This window comes from Scophthalmus maximus, chromosome 3, assembly GCF_022379125.1.
Source record: "Scophthalmus maximus strain ysfricsl-2021 chromosome 3, ASM2237912v1, whole genome shotgun sequence".
NCBI classification, from domain to species: domain Eukaryota; kingdom Metazoa; phylum Chordata; class Actinopteri; order Pleuronectiformes; family Scophthalmidae; genus Scophthalmus; species Scophthalmus maximus.
In genome coordinates this window covers 10,765,001-10,775,000 of record NC_061517.1, presented here as the reverse complement: position 1 = coordinate 10,775,000, position 10,000 = coordinate 10,765,001, and the positions used below count along the sequence as shown (strand labels likewise).

Below are 10,000 nucleotides of genomic sequence, written 5' to 3'. Positions count from 1 at the left end.
AAAGAAACATTGAGAAAAAACAATCAGTACGAGAGCTCAACCGCAAAGAATTAGAAACAAATGCTCAAATCCACACAGGGATATGAAGATGCATTATCTAGCCAAGGATCTTGAGTTGTTTTTAATTTCCCTCGGTCATCTCCGAAAAAGGTTACATCATAGAATTACAATGCCTGGTAACGCACAAAGAAAACTCAGACGCTCAGGTCCAGTGTTAGATATTTTGTATTTTCTTAGCTATAGCTTGACCATTTTCTTCCTCTTGCTGTCTGGCAAGTCTCCAGACTTCCTTAAGAATGCTCTAAATGCAGTTGGCAGCAGCCCAAACATCAAGTGCTCATTAATAAAAAAGGGGGGGGAAGCGGAATCGGAATGTGTCTGTTATTCAGGCTGCACAGCAGTCAGCAACAACTCACTTCTTTCCTGAGGGTTCAGTTGCGGAAAAAAAAGAAGAAACAATGATGTATGTCTGGCACGCTGGGGGCGCCTCATTGGCTGAGCAAACAGGCCCCAAAATAACTACCAATCACCGAAGACGTTATCATCAGTCACCCAGAGAGGGAGTAGTGAAAGAACTTTAATTCTACATCGGTAAAGTTAGGGGAATATTCTGCCGTAGAAATTATCGGGCCTGTTTATCGATCAACAATATAAACGAGACAGAAAAATCTTATGGATAAGGGGGCAACCAGTTTTTAATAGTAGCATCTTACGTTAGCGTGTGTTGTGTATAAAGGGGGATGTCAGATTGTAAAGGAATGTGTCCAGTTCTGCAGGGCTGCTTGCTCTCTTCCTGCCTCGCTCTGATTGGCTGCCAGGCACAGAAGGACCATCCATTACAACCCAGGAGTAAATAAACAGGCACAGCAATTAAAGTGCCATCATTTGTTATGCAACACAGGGTGTGTGTGTGTGTGTGTGTGTGTACATGTAAGCTGTCTGCAGGAACGAATGTTTGTCTGCGCATGCACACGCTTGCGTGTGAATTTGTGTGTGTGCTGGGACGCCATTCTCAAGTTTCGTCGCTGTCGTCTGCACTTAAATTAATGATTCGGGGGCCAGAGAATCAACAAATACGGCCCCCGGCAGGACATAATGGAGAGCGCGACCTGCCTGTGGATGTGTTTGAAGGCCGCTCCTCTTTCTTCTCTGTCAACACCTCACTACCTCGACACAACAGACGCATTCACTACACAAACTCACGTGTGATGGCCGTGTCCGCGCCGTTAATGAGGACGTGTGCGTGTTGCTATATGTGGTCGTGAACGTGTGTACGCTTATCGGCCAGTGATTATTTTACATGTCAGCGTGTTGCAACAAGAGTGTTAAAATCATACGGACTTTTATGTCCCTGGGTTGAAAGTGCGGCACTCGCGGTCCTGATTGTGCCCGATTTAGAAATGTGACGGCGCGAAGCATATTATATCAGCAGGGGAAAAAGCCAGAACCACACTCTGGGTAATTTAGTGAGCTCAAATGGCTCTGACAGGCTGCTTAAAGCCACTTCAGCTCAAAGGTCACTGTCCACAATTTTCTGCATCATCGGCTGCTAAAGGCAGCAAAAAAAAGAAAGAAGCCAGCCACATGGATACTGCTGTGCACAATGAGAACATTTTAACAACTTGTACACTCTTGTTTTGCTAAGTGAACGTGTAAACCGCAGCTGCGCGGGTCATTGTAGCACTTGTCGGTGTTCCTGTAACCGATTTCAAAGGGAAAAGAATTGAAGTGAGTAGAATCTGATTGAAAACAACTGTAATCAAACCAGCTGCTCTCACCGTTTCTGTCCACACAACTCAGCTATTCGAATTGACTTGTTCCGTAGGATATTGTTTCCAGTGTCGGAACGACATGTGACATAAAATAAGACTCGCACTTGATTCTGCTGGCAGCGGTGCACACAGGGACATTTGACACATAGGGGGATTCCATTCATCAAACAGACGCCCGGCGATGTGCAGCAGTCCGGCTGCGTGAGGACTGTGCGGGTAGGAGTGTGATAAATTGCACTGTAATATCCACATGTGACCTGAATCTATACAGGCACGGCTGCCGATAAACCGAAACACTTATTCCAACAGATTAGCGGCATCCCTTCCATTTTGAGCCATATTGAGCCACTTCACACGGCCACGTACTTTCAGCAAGAGTGGGAAAAGAAATTGCTGATAGCTTTATTTCCACATCCATGAATCGGCAAATGTTCTAAATTGTTTGAACAATCCAAATAAATATATCTACCACATCAATGCATTCCTTCAAATGGCAAAATGTAATTTCCCTCTTTCCCAAACAACAACCCGCCATCATCTCCTTCCAACTCCAATCAGCCATTCCTATCTTCTACTCCCAGAGTAGCCCTCATCCTCCTCTCCACTCCTCCTCCACTCTGGGTGCTTAATAGTGGGATCAGACAGGGTGAACACTTTCTCATATTAATACTTGCTTCAGCCTGTGACCGGAGGAAGGGAAACGATTGACTTATCAAGATTGCTCGCTGCAGAAACAGAAGCCTTGTTGAAGTGAAAAAAACATTCATACTGCCTGGTCCAGTCCCGTGATAATTGAGATTTACCAGTATGGCGTATCTTTAAAACATAACATCTTCTTGAAATCCTGGGAAGCAAATAGGTGATACAGATCTATAATGTGCCTAGTTAGTTAGACTACCTGCATTGCTCCCTAAAGCTAGTCACCCGTCTCTCTGTCTTTGTCCTGAGGACGGCACGTCAGGCCTGAGCGTCTGCATGTGAGCAGCCAAACCCCTTCTTGTCTTTAAGTGCTACTAATATAAACGGCCTGTTAAATGGATCCTTGCAGAGTTTTGGGACCACCAATGTCAGAGTGCTGCTCTTTCACTTGGAATTACCCTGTGGTTGGTTGTTCTTTCACTCCCGCGGAAAGAAAAAAAAGAGAAACACACTAAATTCAATTACCTGTACAAAGATTCGGTCCCCCTCCTCACCTCACTCTACCAATGGGAGAGACTTAAAACAAGCCATACGGTGGTATGGAGGGGCAGATTGTGGGGGTGAAAGAGAAGTGAAGAAGGAGACCCATCGACCGAGTTGAGGTTCTCATTGTTTTGTTAAAATAGCCATGCAAATGTCTTTGTGCGGACGCAGGCATCTATTGTGTGACAGAAAATACCACGTTGCGAGCCGGTGGTCTATTTGACCTTGGAAAAGTACGGTCAGAAGAGAAGCCGTTCTTTGCAATAAAAGCAACGACATAAACAAATCCCTATTATATATTAGATTTATCGAAAGCAGGGCCTATATGGTGTTATGTTGAGCCAGCATGCTTGGTGATGGTTGAAAAAAAAAAGAATCACACAGCATCCCCACTGTAAGGAAGCAAATGCAATAAAAAAGCACACAGAATTGGGCACAGTCCAAATTCATTGATCTGAAGTCACACATTCCCATGAACTTAAAACAGATTACATTACATGGGTAAAAACATGTGGATGGCAAACATTCCCAGTCCAATCATTCTGATACCATCGGTTTTTTTAAAACCCTTAAAAAATATGGTCTACATCAAGTTGTCCCAGCAAGAGAGAACATCTCCTCTGCAACAATTGCTTCAAGACCTCGCTCTTTCTTCCCTACATTTACCCCCCCCCTTCCCTTTTTTTCCACTCTTTCTTTTTTTCGGCCTGACTTTTACAACTTCCTCCTGGTTGGGGCTGCAGCTCTAACCCAAACAAAACTCCATTTTTTAGTTATTGGCCCTCATGGCATGTAATGGAGAATCAAGCTAATTATCCCTACAGCTGTTTTCACTTGCTTTTTATGTAAGCAATACCTGGCTGATCCAGAGAGCAACAGTGAGGCCCTTCTTAGCGCTCCAGGCCTCCAGGCCGGCTGGAATTAGAGAGCAAAATGCCAGGTTCCCCCCCCCCCCCACTACTGCCCGCGTGTACCCCTGCACCCATCTCCCAGCACACAACCCGACCCAGCCGAAACCCACCCTGACGCAGCCCCCTGCGCACCCAGAGCTTCCATTTCCACTCCCCTCATTCGCCTCCGAGACTCCCCCCTTTGAAGTTTAAACAAAGCTGCTCTTCAACGGCCAAGATGGGTCTGTATGACATGCACTCGCTTTCTTCCACTGATGATCCCTGGCAATTAATGAAAGATGTGAGCCAGGGCGTGGCTCGCATTAAGTCGGAACCATCTCCTGCTGTCACAGGACTAGAAAAGAGAGGGGGAGAAAGACAGAGAGAGTGTGTGTGTGTGTGGGGGGGGGGGGGGTTAAAGAGTGAAAGAAAACAATTCCTCACAGGCTAATTACATAATTTCCTTCATCTGAGCAAACACGCTGGGTGAAGGCAAGTGTGAGCAAGACTCACAGATGCCAGGCCAAGAGGTGCTGGAGATACCTACTAACACAGTCTACAGCCTGTGCCACAGGGGCAACGTTATCCGCACAGCTTTTGAGGAGTTCACATCAAAAACATTAGTAGTGATCTTCCCTCTCCGAGCAATCTCGGGGCAAAGTGACTCAGAGAGCAACAACAATCGCTGGTGTAACGTTTCCCTCATAACAGTCCCTTCATCGCCGCTGCCAGAAATCTGTTCAGCACAAACACCACTAGGTGGAGTTGACTGTTGATGGACAAAAACCCCCAAAAAATCTCATGTATCAAACTCATTAAACTCCCGTGGAGAAGCAGCATGCATCTGTGAGCGAGTCAGACACTGTGTGTGCTTCTGGTGTGCCACTTCTTGTCCAAACACCGCATCGCAGGCGTGCACCGACTCTTTGTGCCGCCTCCAAAAAAAACTGGTATCTGGTTTGAAGCTGACGGAGACAGATAGGGTGAGAAATAGCGGGAGACACTGGTTTGCGATTTTGAAAAATTCAAATTATGGCAAAGTCGCTGCCAGCAACGAAGAGTAAAAGAGCAATCCCTCCCTGAAACCTTGTCCCTCTCCCTCTTTTTTTTTTGTCTCTAATCCTGTGAGGAATGATGGAGGGCTCTCTGTGGAATGGTGCTCTCGAGTCGAGCCAAGGTGTGCCAATGCACAAATCATACGGCAGCACCTACGCCTAATGTGAAGGTTATTTTGACATACTTTTCACGCACACACAAACACACACACACACACACACACACACACACAAATATACAAAGGCACTTACATCAGAGAGGGAGATCGAAAAGTGTTAGTGGTAGGACAAATATAAGTTGAAAGCCCCAGTGCGAAAAAGTGCATAAAAGTGCATAATGTTCATGCATGCATCCAAAATACAGGTTTGCGCGACAACAATAAAAGGTACATGGAATTCTATCCATCTGCCCCGCCACCGCTTCTCCCTTCATCTGCCTCCCTTTCCTCTCTCTCTCTCTAATCCCACTCATTTGTTCCTCCAAGCTTTTTTTGTCTTATCACAAAATTCCTTCCCCTTTCCTCTCGCGCGGAGCACCAGTGTGACTGGTAGTGTTTATGTTATTAAGAGAGCTCTGCTGTGGCCCAGCTGCATCAAAGTAGGGCCATGAGCGCCTGAATAAAACCCACCACCCACCTACTTTTCATTGGTGAGCTCGTGTCACCTAACGGCAACCTTGACCCGGAGCTAAAGTTCGAAGTGGAGCAGAGGTGGCCCGTCAGCAGCCAGGCCGAGGATCCCTGAACGCGCCAGCATCCTGACACGCAGGCCCGGGCAGACAGGGGAGACAAGTGAAACCCGAGCCCACATTAAAGCACCTCCATCAGGTAGGAGATTAGGGGAGGCCTCCATGCTCTCAGTGTCTGCGGGGGTCCGGGCCTCTGAGGCCCTATCTCACCTCCATCTGGAAAGAGAATCTGAGGGTAGTCTAATGGTCCGATAAGGGGCCATGTCGACTGACATGGTAACAGCCTCTCACCCCCATTCGGAAAGAAACGGAATGGATGCAAGCCTGGCTGTGGTGCACTCTCATGCGGGTGTGGGAGGGAGGGTGGAAGCCTATGTATGTGTGTGTGTGTGTTTTTTTAGGGCGGGGGGGGGGGGTGGGGGGGCATGGTGGCATTCAATTTACTTTGAAAGTTTGACCTAGTACCATGCATGCTCAGGCACAACGTTTACAGAAACAAGTTTACAGTGAAAAACTTTCTCTCACGCTTTTCTCGCTGAAAGTGCAGTGAAAAATAGGACGCGCGGGCGCACGGACGCAGACGCACAAACACACACACACACAGAGACGTGGGAAAAAGGCATGACATGATATCAAAATTCCCATTAGTCTTTTATAGGGAGAGGAAAGTTTCCGTGCAGGAGATACAGTGTGGGCTGGAGTCAAGACCTTGTTCCTGAGAGATGGAAAAGGAGGACCGAGAGCCAGAAAACAGCAATGTTACAGCACCTAAAAAAAGTTTCTTTTGTTCCACCTCTCTGACTTTTCACATTTTGTGTGTGCGCATATAATAATAATAATAAAAAAATCCACTGCTGTGCTCATTCATGCAGCCGTTGTAATCTAGGGGGCTATTAATGCTCCACCACTGACCCATCAGTCCTCACTGCTGACCCAACGAGTCTCTTCCTCTCTCTCACTGCCCACAGACTCTCTGTTTTTCCATCTGTTTTTTATTGCCCATAGTCCATTTCCCTCTCTTAACTGATTTGCCCTTCTACCACATCGGGCTGGAGATACAGAAGCATCTTTTTTTCTTCTTTTTTTTCTGCACTGTGTTTTTTTTTAAAATAAAATTTGATTCCTGAAAGCTGAGACTAAACAAATTTGACAGAATACACACAATAAAAACTGCACTTCAAATAGCAAGGCTGATCACTGGGCTTCATCTGGGCCATAGATTTTTGGAGCCTAATATTTACGTAAGCCAGAGCACTATAAATGGCCACAGAGACAATGAAGCTGGAGCTCTGGATTCAAAATGATTTGCTTTGGTCATTTCAGAACTATTTAGGATCACTTGAACCAGTTGAGAAAATAATTGTGATCCTTCAAATCTCAATCTGCTCTCGTTACATAGGTTTGTGTATCTGTGCCTGCATGTGGATCTTTGTGTGTGTGTGTGTGTGTAGGCACTTGTGTCAACAGAATCTGATAATAATGTCTATTCAGTAGCTACTGAAGTATTTGAGGTGGACAAGTTCAGACAGAGATTTACACAGTCAGCTCAGATTTTTGTTTGGTCATCAAACACCAGAGCCCCTGCCCATCCAATGTTAACAATGTGTTCATTTATTCATCCACCCCACTTGGACGAGGGTTGACTGATTTTTTTTTCTGGTGGTTTATTCTCTTTATTATTAGTTGAGTGCCTCTGTCTTGCACATCATGGATACGTACTGCCTATTTTTTGTAAACTTCTCGTCATTAAATAAAATGTGTCTACGAACAGGATTTGCAACAGAGCGACAAAATCGAGATTGATGTCAAGTGGAGTGAGTTTGTTTGTGCTAGCACAGCTGCAATGTGGTGCTTAATACTATTTAAGTCCGGTCTCAGGAAGAACCAATCATGTTATTGGCTGAGTCTGTTGGTGCTCCTGGGGTCAGTGTAGCCCCGGGACATGAGACGCATAGAATATACGCTGGGGATAAAGAGGGAGGCTTTCATGAGGCCTGGTGGTCTGCTCGTGATCTCTACCTCAGTGTGACCTCTGTGTCAGCGTGTGAGAGCAAAGTGTGAAGAAACAAAACAAAAACCAAAAGATGCCAAAGAGGTACTTTTAAAGCTGTCATTTCTGAGCTTTGCTCTCTGAGCAGATGGGCGAAGAAAGGGAGAGAGTAAAAGAAGTCACTAAAAATTCCGCACGGTTTTGATGATGGTGCATTTTGATTCCCGAAATGTCAGATTAAATGGAGAGGTCTATTTTTTGTGTGTGTGTGCAGTAAGTAAATCCGTCAGTGGGGGCCACTGCCTGCAGGCTTGTCCTAGAGCAGTGATGGGAGTGGGGGAAGGGGGGGGGGGGGGGGATAATGAGAGATCAGTTGAGGAGGGTGAATGTTTTTTTGGGAGGAAATACCCACCATTTCAATTTCAGTGTGGGAGGGAGAAAGATGTGTGGCGGGGCCGTGTGGGTGAGACAGAGCGGGGGAGAGAAGGATCAGGTGAACTTGACAGAGAGGGAGACCAGGAACACATTCAGGGAGACAGATATTTGAGTCAGTTGTGATTCCCGACACTTCTCTAAACTGTAAAAGGCCTCTTGAGCGCTGTAAACCCCTTAACATGTAAATGTTTCTCGCGGACTAAACCCAGCTACGCTCCTTGGGCGGCCATCTTGAACCTTTAACAACCTTTTGGAGTGTTCCGTGTGACACTTCTGGAAGGCCCTGCCAGTGAATCTGAAAAGGGAGATACTGCGGATCGTAAATAAGCATCGTAGAAAGTGACGGAGCTCTGGCTCTGTGCGCAGATAGAGAGTAAATAATCCTCATTAGTTTTGACAAAGCGACTCATAGTTTTGTTATATTTACTGCTGAAACACACTGTACCCATTAAACAAACACTGATAGAGTCATCCACACTGACAGCGCTAAGGCTAGCGCTTAATATTTAGCCTTGCTTTGGGATCAATGCAACAGGTTATAATGCATCGGTTAGACAACACTATTTATTATGATGGCCAAGGAGTGGACCTGGGACTGTGATGTAAGTAAACCTGTCCTCACTCTGTTTATGAAAGTCTGGGATGTGGAATATCAATGTTCTGGCTAAGTTCGGGATCACTTTCCAACTCTGCTATATTTAACTCAAATAACTAAAACTCATGACACTCGACATCGAGAAGAAAAAAGAAAAGATGCTTACAGTTTACACTAAAATGAATTGTGAAAATGTGATGTAGTGACATGTGCACAGATTTCCAGTAGCTTATAAAATCTGCAGTAATGAAATATTGTCGTGTGTGTGTGTGTGTGTTGTTGTAGGTTTGTGTGTGCACTAGGTCCATTTTATCTGGGTGGTGCTGGGAATAGTATCGGCTTAGGGCTGAAAGAATTCAGGCCTCCCAAGCAAGGTCATGTGCTGATGTTTAGTAGGAGCTTTCTCAGGTCACACACTGTGACTTTCAACCATCACTCACATTACCCCACATCTTTGAGTACTTCTGTTTAACTAGCATACCCCACATCTCTCCTCCAGTTCGCTGTAATGACAGGTGACAGCCGTCTCGGTGCACTTACCTAGTTGAAGGAGAAGTCAACCTAAATAGTTGATGGACATGAAATGGATATTGCATCGCAGAGTTGGTATTCTATGAGAACTTTCGGCTGTGTAACTTTGGATATTTGTGACTAAAAGTGTGACTAAAAAATGTCTCACTTGCAACTCCATGAATTATGATAATGAGTCCTCAAAAGAAATTTGAGTTCTTGGTTAACTAGTGTTAAATTGTTTTTCATTTCCCTGAAATAGGTCAAATTGATAATATACAGTGTATGTTATGATGATATTTAAATGGTTGGGAAGGGCAACAGCAAGCTTAAAGAATAGGTTCACATTTTTAAGTCAGTCTTAAAACAATACTCATATATGACCATTGAAACCAGTTTTGTGTCTCCTTGAACAATCATATCGGGCTAACCTTCTTTTTGTAGAACCCAATAAAGTAAAAACTTCATACTAACTACATTGTTATTACTAACTACATTGTTATTATAAGTTATTGTTGGTTAAAACATTCTCTACATTATTGGCAAGCTATTGCATCATCAGGTTATATTACATGGTAGTGGCGATTGTTTTATTACATTATTGGTATTTATTACATTATCTGGAAATTACTACATTATTGGGTTCGACAGTGGGTGTATTGAAAGTCTTATACTCTTTCGGTTCAAAATTCCTTTTCAATTTTTCCCCCCATGACAGTGTTTACTTGGCTCCTTTGAATTGTTGAACTCAAAAGATTGTTATGGAATGGATTTTGTCCTCAACCACTCCCACTGGAAGCACATTGGGAGGAGTATTTCAGCAAGGAAAACATGTCTCTGTGTTCATAGGGAGCACCTGAGATTTGTTTTAAGACTGACATGA

The 10,000-nt window shown here is 44.7% G+C and overlaps 1 protein-coding gene across 1 annotated transcript in view; it reads right to left on the bottom strand.

The window, feature by feature from the left end:
* LOC118317076 (ERC protein 2-like) overlaps positions 1-10,000 on the bottom strand; it is a 140,329-nt gene that overhangs the window by 1,608 nt on the left and 128,721 nt on the right. The gene's annotated exons all lie outside the window — the stretch shown is intronic.